Genomic DNA, 17883 nt, shown 5'->3' on the forward strand with positions numbered 1-17883 from the left:
ATTGCCATTACATTAATGTTATTATTAATTCAGTTAAATTGTTAATTAGTTTCAAGATATGTTCTGGCGAATAAAATTTGTGAACACCAGGAAAGATTCAAAAAATAAATCTAGAATATCGTAAAAATTTCAGAAGGGGAAGTATAATACAATGATTTGACTATTTTTCGTCATTAAATACTACTAATTTACATGTATATATTGTTGTGGATAATTTTCAAAAATAGTCGCATATTGAATTAATTAAAGTGCTTCAAATTATTTTCTCTGTTGCAACTGGACCTTGGATATACACATGATGAACTGAATTTTAATTGAAACATGATGAGCTTCAGCATGGGTAATTATGGTCAAAGTTATTTTGTGCACGCAAATCTCTGAGTAAAGTTACTGTGAACCAGGCTTGCCCTCGGAACAATCAGCTAATTGGTAAATAAGTCAATCCCCTCATTCAGTTAATTTTTTTATCTTATTCATAAAACAGCGTAAGTATCTCGGTGCTACATAGTCTTTTATAATTTTGTTCTGGAGCCTCGTGTTTTCTTGCACGTCGTCAGTATTAACAAAAATGTAGGAATCTATTGTCGTGTAGAAGATCGAGATCTGCATTTGCAATAGTTTGTTTCTTTTAAGGTTTCTTGCACGGCTCGCTGCACTCACAGGCAGGGAACAATAAGATCTCCTCTCACTCTCGTCAGAGTCAACAACTGCTGTCACATAACCAATAAAAAGACGTGTCGCCGTAATGATACGTCAACAGACCACCAGCAAATGCATAAAAAAACACTACAGTGAATTGCTCTTTGTCTCTAGTGAGAATAGCATTTTTATGACTGCATTGCCAGCCGGCCTGTTGATTTTATATTTTTACTGCGACTGGGCAGCGTGTGAACCGTCTTTGTGTAGCCTTGTTTGTGTTCAAACGACACTTATGCCATTTCTTTTTCAAGTCAATTGCTAAAATTTCATTGAATTGCATCAACAAAAATATTATCGTTGTCGTTGGGACATTCCTTCTTTATAAGATAAACATTACATCAAATCACTTTACTGCATAATAAATCTAGCGAAAGAATGGAAGCAATGCAAGCGTTAGTCTGAATGGCCATTCGCCTTTTCTTAAAAGCACGTACTGCCTAAGTTTGGGTTTCTTGTCAATCAAATATAGAAAGATGAATAATTATTTTCAAAAACAAAATAGAAAATAATTATTCTTTTAACTGCTTGTAAATTAAAGCGCATCAATCAATTAATAGGCGAGGTTAATCATAAATATTCATCTATTCTAATATACTAATTTCCGACATGGCCAAGCGCTGTAGAGTTTTTCGCTCATGCGTCACACTGCGCTACAAGTTCGTCCGTATTTCACCTCAACAGAACAAATGAAAAATTAGTAAAAATGAAAATATTTAAAATCCAGTCACAATAATTGACTCACGAGATGCGGCTAAAAACATGCTTTCCATTCAGAGTATTGAAAGTAAATTAATTATTGCTAATGTAGAAACGTATGGTCGCGTAGTTCAGAACTGCATTTGTAGAAATATATATCCTTTTTTTTACTCGTTAAAGTCTTTTTCACATCTTTTTAACCGCGATCAAAGTACATGCCTGCTCTCAGATTAAGAAAACATCCGAGTACTGTAGGTTTTATCATCTCTGAACCAATTCATTTTTTCGTGATATTCACAGAAATAACAAAGCCATCCTCACAAAATCAAGGTTTTGGTTATTGCTGGAAACTAAAAAATATATTCAATTGCTCTTAAGTTCGTGGTTTTCACCATTGTAATTTTTTTGCATCTCTTGATTATTATTGCTTGCATGAAATTAGAATTGATCTGAAGGAATATATCACAGTGGGAAGCTGTGGGTGAAATCTAGCAGTCGCCATTCCGCTCAGAGCGCCGGCGTAGCGGAAAGTTAGGAAAGCCATCGGCCTACACGCAAGCTTAATGAATGCAAATGGTGAAGTTATTGCCTCATCTCTTCCTCTCACAACTTGCCTATGCTTCACTCTTTTAAACTTTCTCAAACTTCGACCCAGGCGCCTGAATGCCACAAGATTTCTCAACCTCTCAGTGATTCAGGAGAGAAGTTTTCTGGTTGTATTGCCATAGAGGAAACCGGGTTTCCCCTATGTAAAATTATAAATCATCCTCTAAGGAGCAGATAACTTTACTTATCATCAGACATGTCAGACTTAAATCTAATTTATTGAGCAATCAACAAACGCATTTATTTGTAGGGACATCGATATTCGTTATTTATTTTATTGTTCATTTTTTCCTCAAATAGTCAGCAGTCTAACAACCATCCGAACTTCTTAGAGATTGACTTTTTCTTACTTCGTAAATTCAGTTACTAGTCATTTCACTGCAGCTTTGTCCGCCAACGTTTGGGGTAAGATCTTAAACAGCTGTTACATTCATATTATTTGTAATATTTTCTTGTATAATATTCTTCATTTAATCTTGTAAAACATGTTATGCAATTAGCCTTATCAGAGTTTGTTTATTCAACAGGTGCAAACTTTACAATACTCAAATACATTGATCACAACATGCGCCTGGTTAATTACTCGTAGGTTTCCCTATTATTCGCACTCCCTTAGCTTATAGCGGTACCAATAGATCCCGCTATATATTCTCGATTGTATATGGAACTTGCGATGAGAGACACTTATTTTGCCAAGTGTATACGTCGTTGTTAATTCAAGACTTTAATAGAATCCATTAACTTATGTGTTAGGCTGACAAATAGATGTGTAGCTGCAGAGATAATTTGCATACACGACTCACCAACTTATTTTAGCTCGAAGAGGATGAAGTTCAGCGACGTGAAAGTGTCAACGGAGCTGCAGGTCATTTAGTCACTGTCACATGAGCTGCAGCTAGAACAACATTTAGCTTATGAAGCTGTGACATGCCTGCTAATTGTTAACGAACACTGCGCCTATATTCTTGCCTTGATAATTCCTTGGGAATGAAAGACCTGTGTCTCTCTTGCATGTCCGTTCTTTGGCCTCACATTGGCTCTGGTTCGTGCAGAAATTTTACTTTCTGCAGAAATTTACTTACTGATTATGCAACGTAAACTTATCGCTGTGATGCTTATTTGGTATGAACTTATTTGGTTATTCATGCATTCTGAGAAATAAGACGGAACTTGTCTAAATAGCGATAAACATTTTGACCTTGTGTGGGTCATCTTGACTCAATTTAGCACGACAAAAGAACGTTTCAGCGTAACTTCCGCTCTCTGTTCGTGCAGTGGGTAATAAAATGTGTCATTATATGAAGAATATGCATCAATAATTTTTCTGAGTGCATGTGTTGAAAAGTCAGATTATTTATGTCTCAAGTTTTCATTCAAAACCTTAAACATAATATATAATTTAGTAAAAGAGGAGTTCAAAATCAATTCACCAACTTCAAGCATCCTACGTCACAAATATTCTTTTATTCTGTATTTCAGTTCTCTGGTGGAAAATACAATTATGTTCAGAAGCGCAAGATCAACAAGCAGTGAAGAAAAAAAGTAAAATAAAATTTTAAGCAATTTTACCTGAATTATTTCGAGGTGGAATTTGACAATGCCTTTCCCACTAATATTCACGTTTTTATTGTGTGCAATTTTCTTGCAATTTATGCTTGTGTTAAAATATCGACTTTTCATGGCCAAGTTTTCCAGCGCTACGGAACAATATTCGTCAAAAATCTTATTTTTCGAAAAAAAAGTTGATTATGAGCCAAAGCCGCTTATGCTAACACATTTTAATGCATTCTCTCCGAAATTGAATCAAATTTTACAAACATAACTAATTCCAAAACTTAGTCACTAGATTCATGGCCTGAATTTTGAAGGTGTGCTTATTTTTATCTATAATACCCAAGGCAATCATAACTTATTCATAAAACGTGATTGTGCTGTACGAACTCTGTCGTAGGCAGTATAGTTCAATGTTAGTACAGGATATACTTGTTGCGGCTCCAGAGTCATTTTATATTTATGAAACGGTCTGGAAACCTTGGCTGGAAAATGCGAAGCGCAGCAACAGCGCCCATCATCATAAATCTTGGCAGCAGTTCCGACAATTTGTGGTCCTGAGAACTTGCGGAACCTCTGACTTTACAGCGGAAACTGCACGCTTAATTTCCCTCTCGAGGCCACTCAATATTCCTCGGGTCGGTAAAGATTTTTTCAATAAAAAAATTCACGTGCATATCTGTTGACTTTCAAAAATTAACTGTTGAAATTTGCATCTAACTTTCGCTGGTTAGACTCGTTATACCAACAGTTAAAAATCGGCGAAATTTATAATTTTTAATTATATAAGCGCAAAAACTTTTTACCGTTCATTCACTTGTTTTTGACCGCTGTCAATAAACTCGAGATCTGCCAAAAGCTTTTGCAAAACAAAAGTTTTTTATTCTGAATCTCGGCGAAAAACAAATGCAAAATAAGTAGCAGTTTTGAATGAAAGACTGTACCTATTTTATTGCTACTGATAAATAAAACTCCCGATATGCCGAAAAAAAATAATTTTATTAATTGAACGCACCTGCTGTCGAGCCGTGCTTCATGAGGTGCGTCGCCCTCACTTTGCCCTCACAAAAGTGAGGGAAAATTACGCCTTAAGAAGTGCGAAGCATCTGCTGACGACCGATGAACGATGCACAGCACCGACCCCGCCTGAGAGCTTCCATCGCATCCCCGCATGCTGCATATTATCTTAAGCTTGCTTTACGTCCGGACACGCGGTCTATTATCTTAAGCTTGCCTTGCGTCCTGACACGCGGTCTATTATCTTAAGCTTGCCTTGCGTCCTGACACGCGGTCTATTATCTTAAGCTTGCCTTGCGTCCCGACACGCGGTCTATTATCTTAAGCTTGCCTTGCGTCCGGACACGCCGACCCGACATATTATCTCAACCAGAGTCGAGAAATTACTTAATTTTACACCTGCGCAGTGGTTGTGAAAATTTTAGGCTTGTGAGGTAAGTCATTTCAGGATTAGGCAATCGACAGATAAGTGCCGCAAACGAACTTCGATCTAAATTCTAAACCAAACTGGAAAAATAATTTAATTTTACATGTGGGCAGCGGCTGTTTTAATTTTAAGTATGCGGGTTTAGTCATTAATGAATTAGGTAATTAACCGATAACTAGCGCCAACGAACATGGTTCTTAACCAAACTAGATAAATATCCATGCAGGTAATTCCAGATATGCGAGGTGGGTCGCACACGAGTAAGGCAATAAGTTGAAATCTGCTTTGGATGTCCACTAAACTCCAAGGACATGGGAATTTCACATCTGCGCTGTGGCTGTGATAATTATAGGTATGCGAAATCCGACCATTAAAATTAGGTAATTATTATGTAAATCCCCCCAAAAAAACCTTGATTCTTAATAAAAATATCCCAACTATTTCATAGTTTTTCATATATTACGAGATCCTATTACTTGCTCAGCAGTTATTCAGGGCGAAAATCATAAATTATTTTATTCAAGAAATCATAAAAAACGACCACCAAATATCTCCTTCATTCTAAATTCAGTTGTTTTTATTAAAGACGAATAGCATAAAAACACTTCACTCATAAAAGAAGTATTTTTAGGATATATAAATAAACTCTGTTTCTTGCGACTAAATATTTATTTTTGCTGTTATTTTTGATGTCAACTAACTCGAAGTTCCGTAGAACAAGCTCGAAAATATCAGTCATATCAAAGAGCAATCTCTCTACACTATTAATTAAAGTGTACGGAACAATGAATAAGGTGAGCGAAGTCAATAAAGTTTTGTTGTGTAACCTGTTGATATTTTAGCACATGAAAAACATGGATATCTTAACATATGTAGACTATCTACTCACTATCAATAAAGGTGGGTAGATAAAGAATGTATCAAAGTATAGTTTTCTAAACATTACAAGGTCCTATAGTTGTTCTTTATTCATTCAGGTCATATCGCAATGAAATGAAAAAAGGTGTCCCCCCGATATCTCCTTCATACCAAAGCCCATTTATTCGTCCCTGGATTTGGGGAAATTTTCAAGTTGAATGATAAAAATTATTAATAATTTTTGCACTTCAGAAATTACTGAACGTAAACTAATAAAATTCAAACAGTTTTTTTTTTTTGTGGTGGCAAAATAAATAAAGTGCTGGTTTTATGTAAATTTTCAAGTGGAATAGGAAAGATATTAATATTATTTTTATTTACGAAAGGACTGAATGGAGACTAGTTAATCTCAAAAAGAATTTTTACCGTTTTAAAATCAATGAACTGCTAATTTCAGAGAAATTTTCTACTTTAATTATTAAAGTTCTTAATATTATATTTTTTCGGAAACGATTGAACAGAGACTAGTGGAATTCAAACAGTTTTCTGGGTTGTAAATAAATAAAATGTTATTTTCAATTTTGCATAATTTGATTCCTAGTTGAAAAAGCTAGAAATACAAGCTAGAAAATTAGCGAACATAGGCAGAAATGAAGTGCTCATGCTTTGGTTTAAAAAAAGTATTAGCTCAATTTCTACAAAAAGTATGCGGAAAAAACTGAATTATAATTTTCATTAAACTATAACCGATAACTACCGCAAATGAGTTTGGGTCTCCACCAAACTCTAACAAATGGTTTAAAATGGAAATACTCCTCTTGATCAAAGAGTTGGGTATAATTGCACCTGAGTATGATTCCAGATGTGTGGGTTTAATAGTTTTAGAATCAGGCAATCAAGCGATAACTGCCTAAATGAACTTAAATCTTCCCCAAACTCGTGAAACATGTAAATTTAACACCGGCGCAGTCATTGAATAAGTTTCAGGTGTGTGGGCTAAGTCGCTTGAGGCAAAGCAATTGACCGAAAACTCCCGCGTACGAATTTTGACCTCCACCCCAAACTCCAGAAACATGTGAATATAACACCTGTGTAGTACCTGTAAAAATTTCAGGTATGTTGTTTGATTAAAAATTCAGGTAAGAAGTATACTAGAAACTTTTGATTTTTTGCTAGAGCTCGTGCATTTTATTGCTGTCTATACACAATAATTTCCTAGTTTGTAATTCTAGCTGCCTTTATTTTTTGTAATTTATGTATTGTAATATTTAAAAGACCATAAAAGGGGTGAAATATTTTTGACGAAAATCGACGACGGTTATTTTTTTGGGGGGGGGAGGAGGGCTTGCACTATAATTACGTAATTTTAGAACGACTGATTTTGCAAACCTAACATTCTTAAAGGCACTGCGCAGGAATTGAAATTTACATATTTCTTGAGGTTGTTGAAGGTAAGTGTTCGTGTGTGGCAGTTATCTGTTGATTGCCTAATTCAATAACGACTGAGCCCACATACTCGAAATTTCCACAGCCAGTGCGCACATGTAAAATTACCTTATTTTTTTAATTTGGTTGAGATCCATGTTCATTTGAGGCAGTTATCGGTTAACTGCTTAATTTACAAAAAAGCTGAGCCTTGCCTGAAATTATCACAGCCACAGCGCAGGTGTGAAGTTCTCATATTTCTATAGCATGGTAAAGATTCAAGATTATTTGCTATACAGTTGGCAATTATCAGTTAATTATTCTGTAACTTCTTTTGGCAGAGTCATTTCCAGTTTAGTCGTTATTAAATTAGGTAATTAACCGATACCTGATATAAACGAATATTGGTCTCCGCCGAAATCGAAACGTGGGTAATTCTGCAACTGCGTAATGGCTGTAATAAACACTTAGAAGTATCGTGAGGCGTTATGAGGAAATGTCATGATGCGTTATGAGGAAGTATCGTGGGGCGTTAGGAGGAAGTGTCGTGGGGCGTTAGGAGGAAGTGTCGTGGGGCGTTAGGAGGAAGTGTCGTGAGGCGTTATGAGGAAGTGTCGTGAGGCGTTATGAGGAAGTGTCGTGAGGCGTTATGAGGAAGTGTCGTGGGGCGTTAGGAGGAAGTGTCGTGAGGCGTTATGAGGAAGTGTCGTGAGGCGTTATGAGGAAGTGTCGTGAGGCGTTANAGGCATTATGAGGGGTCGTGAGGCATTATGAGGTGTCGTGAGGCATTATGAGGTGTCGTGAGGCATTATGAGGTGTCGTGAGGCATTATGAGGGGTCGTGAGGCATTATGAGGTGTCGTGAGGCATTATGAGGTGTCGTGAGGCATTATGAGGTGTCGTGAGGCGCGTGCAGCGTCAAGTCTAGGAGAAGCGATGGCTTCATGTTAGGCAGCAGCGAACTATATGAGTTATCGCAGTCGTTATAGGGCCGAACTGTTCAACTATAATACGTGCAGGAGCGATGTTAGATTCGTGATTAATGCAGGAGCGATGTTAGATTCATGATTCATGCAGGAGCGATGTTAGATTCATAATTCATGCAGGGGCGATGTTAGATTCATGATTCATACAGGAGCGATGTTAGATTCATAATTCATGAAGGGGCGATGTTTGCCTTGATTGAGAGAACTGTTACGACTCGACCAGCGCAGTTCATTGCAATACTTGATGATGGAGATTGAGAGTTCTGAGCAGTGCTAATTTACCTTGTCCTGCTCAGGTAGTTGTAACTCCAGGCTAATTGGACTCAGTTGAGACGAACGAGCTTCGGTGGCAGCAGTGAACGTTAATGATTTGTTACTCAAAACAAGAAGTTAAAATTTTATAGACGGAGTTTCTATTGTAATATTTTTACATGATATGCTTACCTGCGATGCTAAATACGTAACTTATTTATCTTCTCAGCGATAAGTATTGATAACGAGTTATTTTGACTGGTATTGTCTTGTATGCACAAATACTGAGCGACGTGTTCCCCTCAAAAATGATTATTTTTAGAGGGTATAAGTCCAGTAGATGCCATCTTATCCGCCCAGGGTAGAATTTGTACATTTCCCTCGGTTGCTGAGGCCGTACGCTCAACGTTATCCTCGTCATAAGCCACACTTGAGTATTAATCCGACCATTCCGTTAGCTCTGTTTTAATAGTTTAAATAACGGCACGTGTTGCAGCGGATCGTTCTGAGTGAGTTTAAGCAAGTTTCATGCCTCGTGAGATTTGCACGAAGTAATGGAAGTTTCTGCCTGCGGCATGCAATCAAACTTTGTGATAGCTCACCCTAAACTGAGGGAAACTATTTTCATGTCAGGCACTCCCCCTCCCCTCTGCCGAGCTCTATAACGAGATGCAGCGACTGTTCTGCTTACGAAGCATCGATGACCGTCGCTCGTGGTCACTTCTGGGCGCCCTAAGAATAACTGACCTTTCGTTGTTAGTGGTCAGGTCTTTAGATGTAAGGTTGTTAGTTACATATTAGAAGGTACTGAAAGGAAATCGTTCTTACTAGAGACCATACCGTGCGTTAGGTCAGTCGCTACGAGGCAGCCTTGCCGTGAGCAACCCATTTCTAGGCCTAGCTGACCTATTGCGCCACTCTCCTGCTGTGCCTTGAGTCAACTTACACTGCCTTTATTGGTGAGCTGCTATATTAGACCAAATGTACCCTAGCAATAAATTAGCTATTTCTGTTTCAAGTAAATTGGTTAAAAAGTTATGATATATAGAATCTGTTATGCAAGTGCTTACGTGAGTAATATCAGTCAGCATGAAAGTATTTATTTCCAATATAGGGTTGCGGGTCACGAGAGTGAGCTGCCTCCGGGACCGTGTGTTCCAAGTACTTGTTTGGACGGATCATCGAGAGCTCCCTGGACCAGAGACGTGCTACGACCTCTGTCATCCAGTGTGAACTGTTGGACTGGGCACTCAGGTTGTCTAGAGTTGTTTCAATCTTTCTAGCAATACTGTTTCATTATTGTTCTTGTTCAATAAATTAGTTTTGGTGGCTGATGTTTGATGCACCCGCGTAACGAACCCAATAAAGTACAAGACTTCATTACAATCGTTTCCCGCTTCTTTCCTTCAACATTCGTGATATTTTCTCTCACTTATCACATTCATTACGAAGCATTCACGTGCGTTTGTAAGAGTTTCCATTCATGCAGTAAGCCAGAACTATTGTTTAAATGAAACGAAAAGAAGAACTTAGGTCATTTTGTGGTTAAAATCCCAGTTGACCGCTGTAGAATTCCATAGATCCCAATGTACATAAACTAGGCAAGATTATATAACATTGTAAAATTATGCAGTCTAACAAGGGCTGGATAAATAAATACAATTTGAATTTTTAAATATACCGCTCTTAACAACAGTCATATTTTTATTACCAATCTCGATGACTGCATTGAAGGCTTGAGTTCAGCAGCTCTTTTAATAAATCAATTTGCATCACTCAAAGAAAATACAGGCAAAAAGTTTCAACTTCCTAAATAATATAACTCGCATCACTTCCAAAACATGAAGCAGCTTCCTAAATAATATAATTCGCATCACTTTCAAAGCATGAAGCAGCTTCCTAAATAATTCAATTCGCATCACTTCCAAAACATGAAGCAGCTTCCTGAATAATTCGATTTGTATCACTTCCAAAGCATGAAGCAGCTTCCTAAATAATATAATTCGCATCACTTCCAAAACATGAAGCAGCTTCCTGAATAATTCAATTCGCATCACTTCCAAAGCATGAAGCAGCTTCCTAAATAATTCAATTCGCATCACTTCCAAAACATGAAGCAGCTTCCTAAATAATTCAATTCGCATCACTTCCAAAACATGAAGCAGCCTACTAAATAATTCAATTCGCATCACTTCCAAAACATGAAGCAGCTTCCTAAATAATTCAATTCTCATCACTTCCAAAACATGAAGCAGCTTCCTAAATAATTCAATTCGCATCACTTCCAAAACAGGAAGCAGCCTACTAAATAATTCGATTCGCATCACTTCCAAAACATGAAGCAGCTTCCTAAATAATTCGATTTGAATCACTCAAGAAATATTCACTCCTGTATGCCAGTAACGGGACAGCATCGTCTCGTCGTAAGCAATTAAGGCCAGTTCAGTCGAGCACCGAACGCATTAGCTTAATGCGCGTTAATTGAAGAAGCTCGGCCCTTAATCGTGATTGATGGACTCCAAAACACGGAATGTGTTCAAAATAGAGTTAAAGGTACTGAATTCCCGAGAGAAGTCCACGCAGTTTTATACTCGTAATAAAAGAGGTCATTTTAGAAGTTGTTTGCAGATTAGAGTGCTATAATGGAGGTGGCATTTCGTGAAATATTAAATAACTCTTGCAAACTCCAAATAAATGACGTGCTGCATTTCAAAGTTTGAATCGTTCAGATCCCGAATTGTGCGTTAAATTCGAATCAAGTTTCTATTAATTCGAAATTTCCGTTTTATTAAGAGGTTCTGGGCTCAATGTCAACGTGTTAGTACCCAAATTACTGATGACTTGCATGTTATAAGAATTTATCTATTATTGGGTTTTAGAATTATAATGTACGTAGTTTATATCATTCATACAGTTACATACAATTTTCTTCAGGATTTCGAGCCGCTAAATACGTAAAATATGCCTCGGTCGACAAATTTCTAGGCCATGTTGGTTCAAACCTTAGACCCCCGCCGAACTTTAACATTCAAGCAAATGCAAGACGAAATGTATCGTTTTCTGCAGCAGATCTGGTAAAGTCTATTTGCTAATTTTTCTTCCATGTAACTTTTATCGACTATTATGTTCGAATCTTAATTTCACAAATTATGTACAAATTACAGAATAAATATCGCAACATCGTCCATGAATTCAACAGGCTTCGTGACACCCCTGACAACACCGAACGACGATAGCTGAACCCCTCATCTCTACGGATTGGACTCAAGCCCTCTGTCTCCTGACTGCCGCATTTGTCTGGACTTTGAATTAGTTTTCAGAGTGATTTTTCTGGTCCAAAATGTTACTTTTGCATCCTATTTACCTATATTATGTACTTATTTTCACCAAATGAAAATTACAGAATGTAAACATAACGATTTCTAGCGTCATATTGTGATATTGTCCTCGGTTAGCAGAAGGGAATTTCACTTAAATAACAGAAAAAATAATCATAGTAATCTTCCTTGTTGGGCATGATATCAGGGCATTTATTTTATCGTCTCACGTTGTCGGTGTTTGCGATCCTCTAATATTGCTCCAAAATGAACAGAAAAGGACCAAGCAGCGTCACTGGTTATACGACCTGGCGACTCTAAAATCCTGTTTCACTGAGGGCACTTGGAAGGGAAGTGGGACTTTAACGGCAGCGCATCCACACTTGGTATATTATTATGCTGGCCTCGAGTGGAGATAATAATTAGAGTATTGTTTTTCTGAGAGCCAGCGAGCACTAAAAGGCTCATCAAGAAGACATTAGCAGACAAGAATTGGCTGGTGCAGGCCATGATTGTCTGCAGCCATGCTTCTGGCACATGGCTCTCGAAAACATACCTGGCCTTATGGCTTCATTAAAACTCTCCACGGATTAAGAGCTTCGCGTTAGGGCTTATAACGGGCTTTCACGTGGTAAATTTCAACCAAAAATACTGTTTATGCGCCATTACGCTGCTTCCTTTCCGCCAAGTAAATTATTAGGCAAGAAATAGGCCTTTTAAAGGTGGTTTTCAACCCCCAGGGTTTTACTCAGATGTGCTCTGAAATTATGCTGAGTTCAAAAGTCTTAAATTCTGTCCTCTGGTCTTATTTCATAAACGAACAACTCATTCATCGTTTTATCATTATCGTGAGTGACAGTTCAGTGACTTATTTCGATTTTCAGTGAACATTATGTTATAGAAATGCGAAATGTATTAAGGGTTTTGTTGGCTTTTTCATATATTATAACCAACAACTTATCTGAACGATGTCAAATTATTTGACAACGATGGGAGCTTCTCAGATTTTTCCCCCATCGCATTGACAGACCGACCAAACAAAGTGTCAATGTAGCTGCGATAAGTTGTTTTTAGTTCAAATGCAATGCGCGCTGTCTTGACTTAAATTCGAAATATATATATATCCGTGCTCTGCGTCGTGTAAAATATTGTTTTCTACACAATGATGCCATTTCTGAACACCAGATAAACTGATGGCCATTTCTGTACGCTGATGTTTATTCTCTACTCTGATGTAATATAATAATAACTGATGCCAAGTGTTCATGGGCTGAAATGTGCCTTTAATTTTCATCGTACAACACTTTTCCTTAAAATTGATCGTTTATTGTGTTCTGAGTGGAGGCGAAAATGAGAAAAAATGACATTTTAGAAAATAACTTTTAGCACAATCTTAATCGCAATCTCAATAGTTTTTCTGCTGACGCAGCTCATTTTTTTCGCAGATCTCAAGGCGCTACAACCACACAATGTCCATTGTGTCTCCATTGTGTAAATTCTTGCTGACGAATTCATCGCAAATCTGGGGAGCGTTTTATTATCGTTTTTTGTCCGATGAAAAAGGATTGTGTGATGAGGTTGAATGATTTATTTCGTAATAATTTCATTGTGCAGAATCAAGAAAGTTTGTGCAGACAAGCTGGGAAAACGAGATTGAAACTGTCACACGTACGACAGATTTGTTGAACAATAACAATACAGCAACAATTTTTGCGAATCATTATTACAATACTATTAGGTTATATATCGCGCTAAGTTAAATTTTTTGGGAATATGATTGACAGGCTTGTATTTATCTACAAAGTCCTAGATTGAAAAATACCTAATTATCGACGAAAAAATTATCGATTTTCTATTATAAATCGAAACTCTGTAATTAGTAAGATAAAAGTGTTCCAAAACACTACAGACGTCAACTTAATAATTAAATAAAGAATGATTAATTGATTAATTATATGAGATGAACGCAAAGAGCTCAGCACAGCACAGCTCATTCCTCTGTATCCTCTGTAGCGCTGAAGGGAATGCCCGTGCTTCAATAAAGAGCACTGAAAGGAATACCCGCACTTTAATAAAGAGCACTGAAAGGAATACCCGCGCTTCAATAAAGAGCACTGAAAGGAATACCCGCGCTTCAATAAAGAGCACTGAAGGGAATTCCCGCGCTTCAATAAAGAGCGCTGAAGGGAATACCCGCGCTTCAATAAAGAGCACTGAGAGGAATACCCGCACTTCATTAAATAGCACTGAAAGAAATACCCGCGCTTCAATAAAGAGCACTGAAGGGAATTCCCGCGCTTCAATAAAGAGCACTGAAGGGAATACCCGCGCTTCAATAAAGAGCACTGAGAGGAATACCCGCACTTCACTAAAGCTGTCTCTTATACACATCTAGATGTGTATAAGAGACAGTCAATAAGAGCACTGAAGGGAATTCCCGCGCTTCAATAAAGAGCACTGAAGGGAATACCCGCGCTTCAATAAAGAGCACTGAGAGGAATACCCGCACTTCAATAAATAGCACTGAAAGGAATACCCGCGCTTCAATAAAGAGCGCTGAAGGGAATACCCGTGTTTCAATAAAGAGCACTGAAAGGAATACCCGCACTTTGATAAAGAGCACTGAAAGGAATAAACGCGCTTCAATAAAGAGCACTGGTGGGCATTCCCGCGCTTCACTAAAGAGCGTTGAAGGGAATACCCGTGCTTCAATAAAGAGCACTGAAAGGAATGCCCGCACTTCAATAAAGAGCACTGAAAGGAATACCCGCGCTTCAATAAAGGGCACTGAAGGGAATTCCCGCGCTTCAATAGAGAGCACTGAAGGGAATACCCGCGCTTCAATAAAGAGCACTGAAAGGAATACTCGCGCTTCAATAAAGAGCACTGAAGGAATACCCGCGCTTCACTAAAGAGCACTGAAAGGAATACCCGCGCTTCAATAAAGAGCACTGAAGGGAATCTCTTATACACATCTAGATGTGTATAAGAGACAGATTCACACTAGAAAAGCAACGCTAGCACAATAACAATGAACAGTTCGCAATAGAACTGCAACGCTAGCACAATAACAATGAACAGTTCGCATTGTAACAGCAGCGCTAACACAATAACAACGAACAGTTCGAACCAGAGAACAGCAGCACGGAACATGATCGCACGGAACAAATCGTATAACATAACTTCACATAGCATAGTGATGCCGGCGCTAAAGAGTAGGCCTGATGTGGCCTGTCGCCGATTCTTGAACTTTTCGTGACTTGTTCATAGAAGATCTAAAATTGTGTAATTTGATCGGATCTTTTCAAGACTGACGATAGTTTGAAATAGCTACTAGACTTCCGCCGGGTTCGATATGGTGCTAGACAGTTCAAGTCTGAACATATATTTTTCCATAGCTTTATCTAGTCTGTTCTTGATCGATGTCATCGGGGAGGCTGTTCCACATGTCGGTGATTCGAAGCGAGAAGAAATGTTGTCGCGTGGATGAGTTGCAACGACTTTTTTAGTTTATAGCCGTTGCCCCTGGTGTTGGTTCTTGTTTCAAATTCTAGTAATCCTACGGGGACCTCATATAAACCATGAGTATACTTGTATACTTCAATGAGGTCCCCACGTAGATAACTCAGCCATAGTATAACTCAATGTGTTCCATCTTCTCATCAACAGATATAAAGGATCATGGCGCTAAATTTGAACAATGTGGTCCCTAAAAAAACTTCTAAAAAGTACTTGCATCTAAAATTTCACGGCTTGCTTGAAAAACTGATGGTCTATCTAATACACCAAAAGAGTTTGTCGATTATTAAAAATTTGAGGCTTCAGTCGAGGAAAACGATACGATTTAGCAAGATAAGCCCATTGAAATTAAAGGAATTAATGATATATTCTTCTATATTTAAAAACATATAAAAGTTCCTGAGACGTGACTAATTTTAATATATTAAAAATTCTTGGCCCAAATTTCTCTAAAGTGCAAACCCCTAACATATTCTAGAGCAGACCTGGATCTAGGAGTGCATCAAATAAATGCAGAGCATCCGTAGTGCAAACCACAAGCATATTCTAGTGCAGAACTAGTTCTACAAGCGCATCCGACACAAGACTGGCGCGTTGCGTGTCACAGCTCCAGTCGTCGTCACAACTCATGAAGATGAACGACTGCGGCTGAGAACGAGAAGTAAAAGTGCGTTTTTTTAGGCTAGACGACACTGCAAGGATCTGCCAGAAATTCTGCTAGATATTTAAGCGCAAGTGTGTTGCACATATAAAGTGCGTTGAATAACTGAATTTCCCCTAAAACGATTTTCATACTTTGCTTAATAAACTTCGTTGCAATTAGTCAATTTAAGCCATTGAACTGCAATTTAGGCTTATTAAGCTAGTCTGCAAGTCAAACAACTAAATAGGTAAATGTGACTCGCGACGGGATACTGTTCCTAAAGGTTTATACGCATCCATCTTCGAGCTTTAGTATAGCTAATTTTTCTGGTTACTCAAGTATTATACTGAGATGTTAAACTAATGAGCTTGCTGGCTTTCGCTCTGCAACACCTACGTCAACATGCCTAGCATGATATCGGCCGTACATCAACACGGACACAAAGACTTGCGAAATGCAGCGCAGGAAGCGCGCCGTTGAGTTACAGGCCATCATGGCGTCACTCTTGTTCATCCCTAGCTGCAAGACTTGTAGGTTTGTTGTGCAGGGACTAAAAAGACGCAGAAATGAACCTCTTGAGATATTGGCCTTGAATTTTCAAGAGGAAAGATAATTTTTGGCTGGGATTCTGATGGCGCTCAATGCATTGTTGCACTTTATATTCACTTCCCAGAGTTAAAAAGATGGTGAACCCCAGTACTGAACTATTTCTTCTTATATAAATTTCAAGCTACGAAAGCAGAATTTATTTTCCTACTGTAGCACAAAAACGAAATTTGATAATTTGGTTTGAAAAGGAATTGACGAAAATTGGAACTTAATGAACTTTCCTATGTTGTTATATTTAGACAATTAGCGTCTTAGCAGGGACATAACTCAGATATATTGTAGGGAATAATTATAGACTCGTCAGATTTCTTAAAAATCTAGGAAATGCAAGGAAATGAAGACAAGTTAATGGAGAAATATACGAGTTTACTCGTTTATAAAATTTTGGATCAAAACCCAAATGTTCTTGTAAAACCCATATCCAAGATCCGACAAGAAAACGTGGAGAAAAATGTTAAATTGTTAAGATATAAAAAATTTAGATATTTATCAGGAAAATGGCTCGTATCTAAGGGAAAACACAAAGTTACAGTCAGATTATAAAACTATAGGTACCTAATTGTTTAGTATGTGTAATAAGAAGGTAGAATCTTCAGTAGTGAATGAATCTAAAGCCTTTTTTTCAACCAAGCAAATGATACTGAAGACGTAATTAATAGCTCAAGTGAATACAATAATAAAATGTATGCCTCTGGAAGAGGTATTTAAAACTATGTATGAATAAACGCAACTATAGACTCTAATTCTACAATAAAATTTATATCACTTTAACAGGAATGAACAAAGTTACAGTGAATGTCTTTAAAGCCAATACTCAGGATTTGTTCACTTAATACCTGGCCAATTCTAAATATTTCTTACAGCACGGATATTTATTAATTGAAGAGACAAAGAGATGGCATCCAAAATGAAAGCAAACTCAGTATGTATGATCTAAACGGAAGTTCGTTTGAAAATTCTTGAACATCACAAAAAGTGTTTAGTCATTAGGATGGTGTTGAACTAGAACTCGAGACACTGATTTTTAAGATAAAACAATACAAATGTCGAGAAAACATTGCTCTTGGTCCCTAAACAATATTGGATGACACCAGTACGATTTGACATTTGACATCCGCGGCATAAAAATACTTGTATTTTCCAACAATAAAATATGTCGTGGTAAGCTCACCGATAAAAGTAGATAGAAGAATCCAAAAATAACATTTTAAGAAAGTGTTTTGAACATGTATAACTAGACCTAAGGCAGCTTAAGTATATTATTATGTAGTAAAGACTA

At 37.6% G+C, this 17883-nt stretch overlaps 1 long non-coding RNA gene across 1 annotated transcript; it reads left to right on the forward strand.

The window, feature by feature from the left end:
* The first annotated feature begins 2253 nt into the window (after positions 1-2253).
* LOC125177837 lies at positions 2254-2570 on the forward strand. Its single transcript, XR_007156678.1, has 2 exons — positions 2254-2406; positions 2529-2570. It is a non-coding gene; the product is annotated as an uncharacterized LOC125177837 (long non-coding RNA).
* Positions 2571-17883: the final 15313 nt, after the last annotated feature.

Source organism: Hyalella azteca, unplaced genomic scaffold, assembly GCF_000764305.2.
Source record: "Hyalella azteca isolate HAZT.00-mixed unplaced genomic scaffold, Hazt_2.0.2 contig5198, whole genome shotgun sequence".
In the NCBI taxonomy this organism is placed as follows: domain Eukaryota; kingdom Metazoa; phylum Arthropoda; class Malacostraca; order Amphipoda; family Hyalellidae; genus Hyalella; species Hyalella azteca.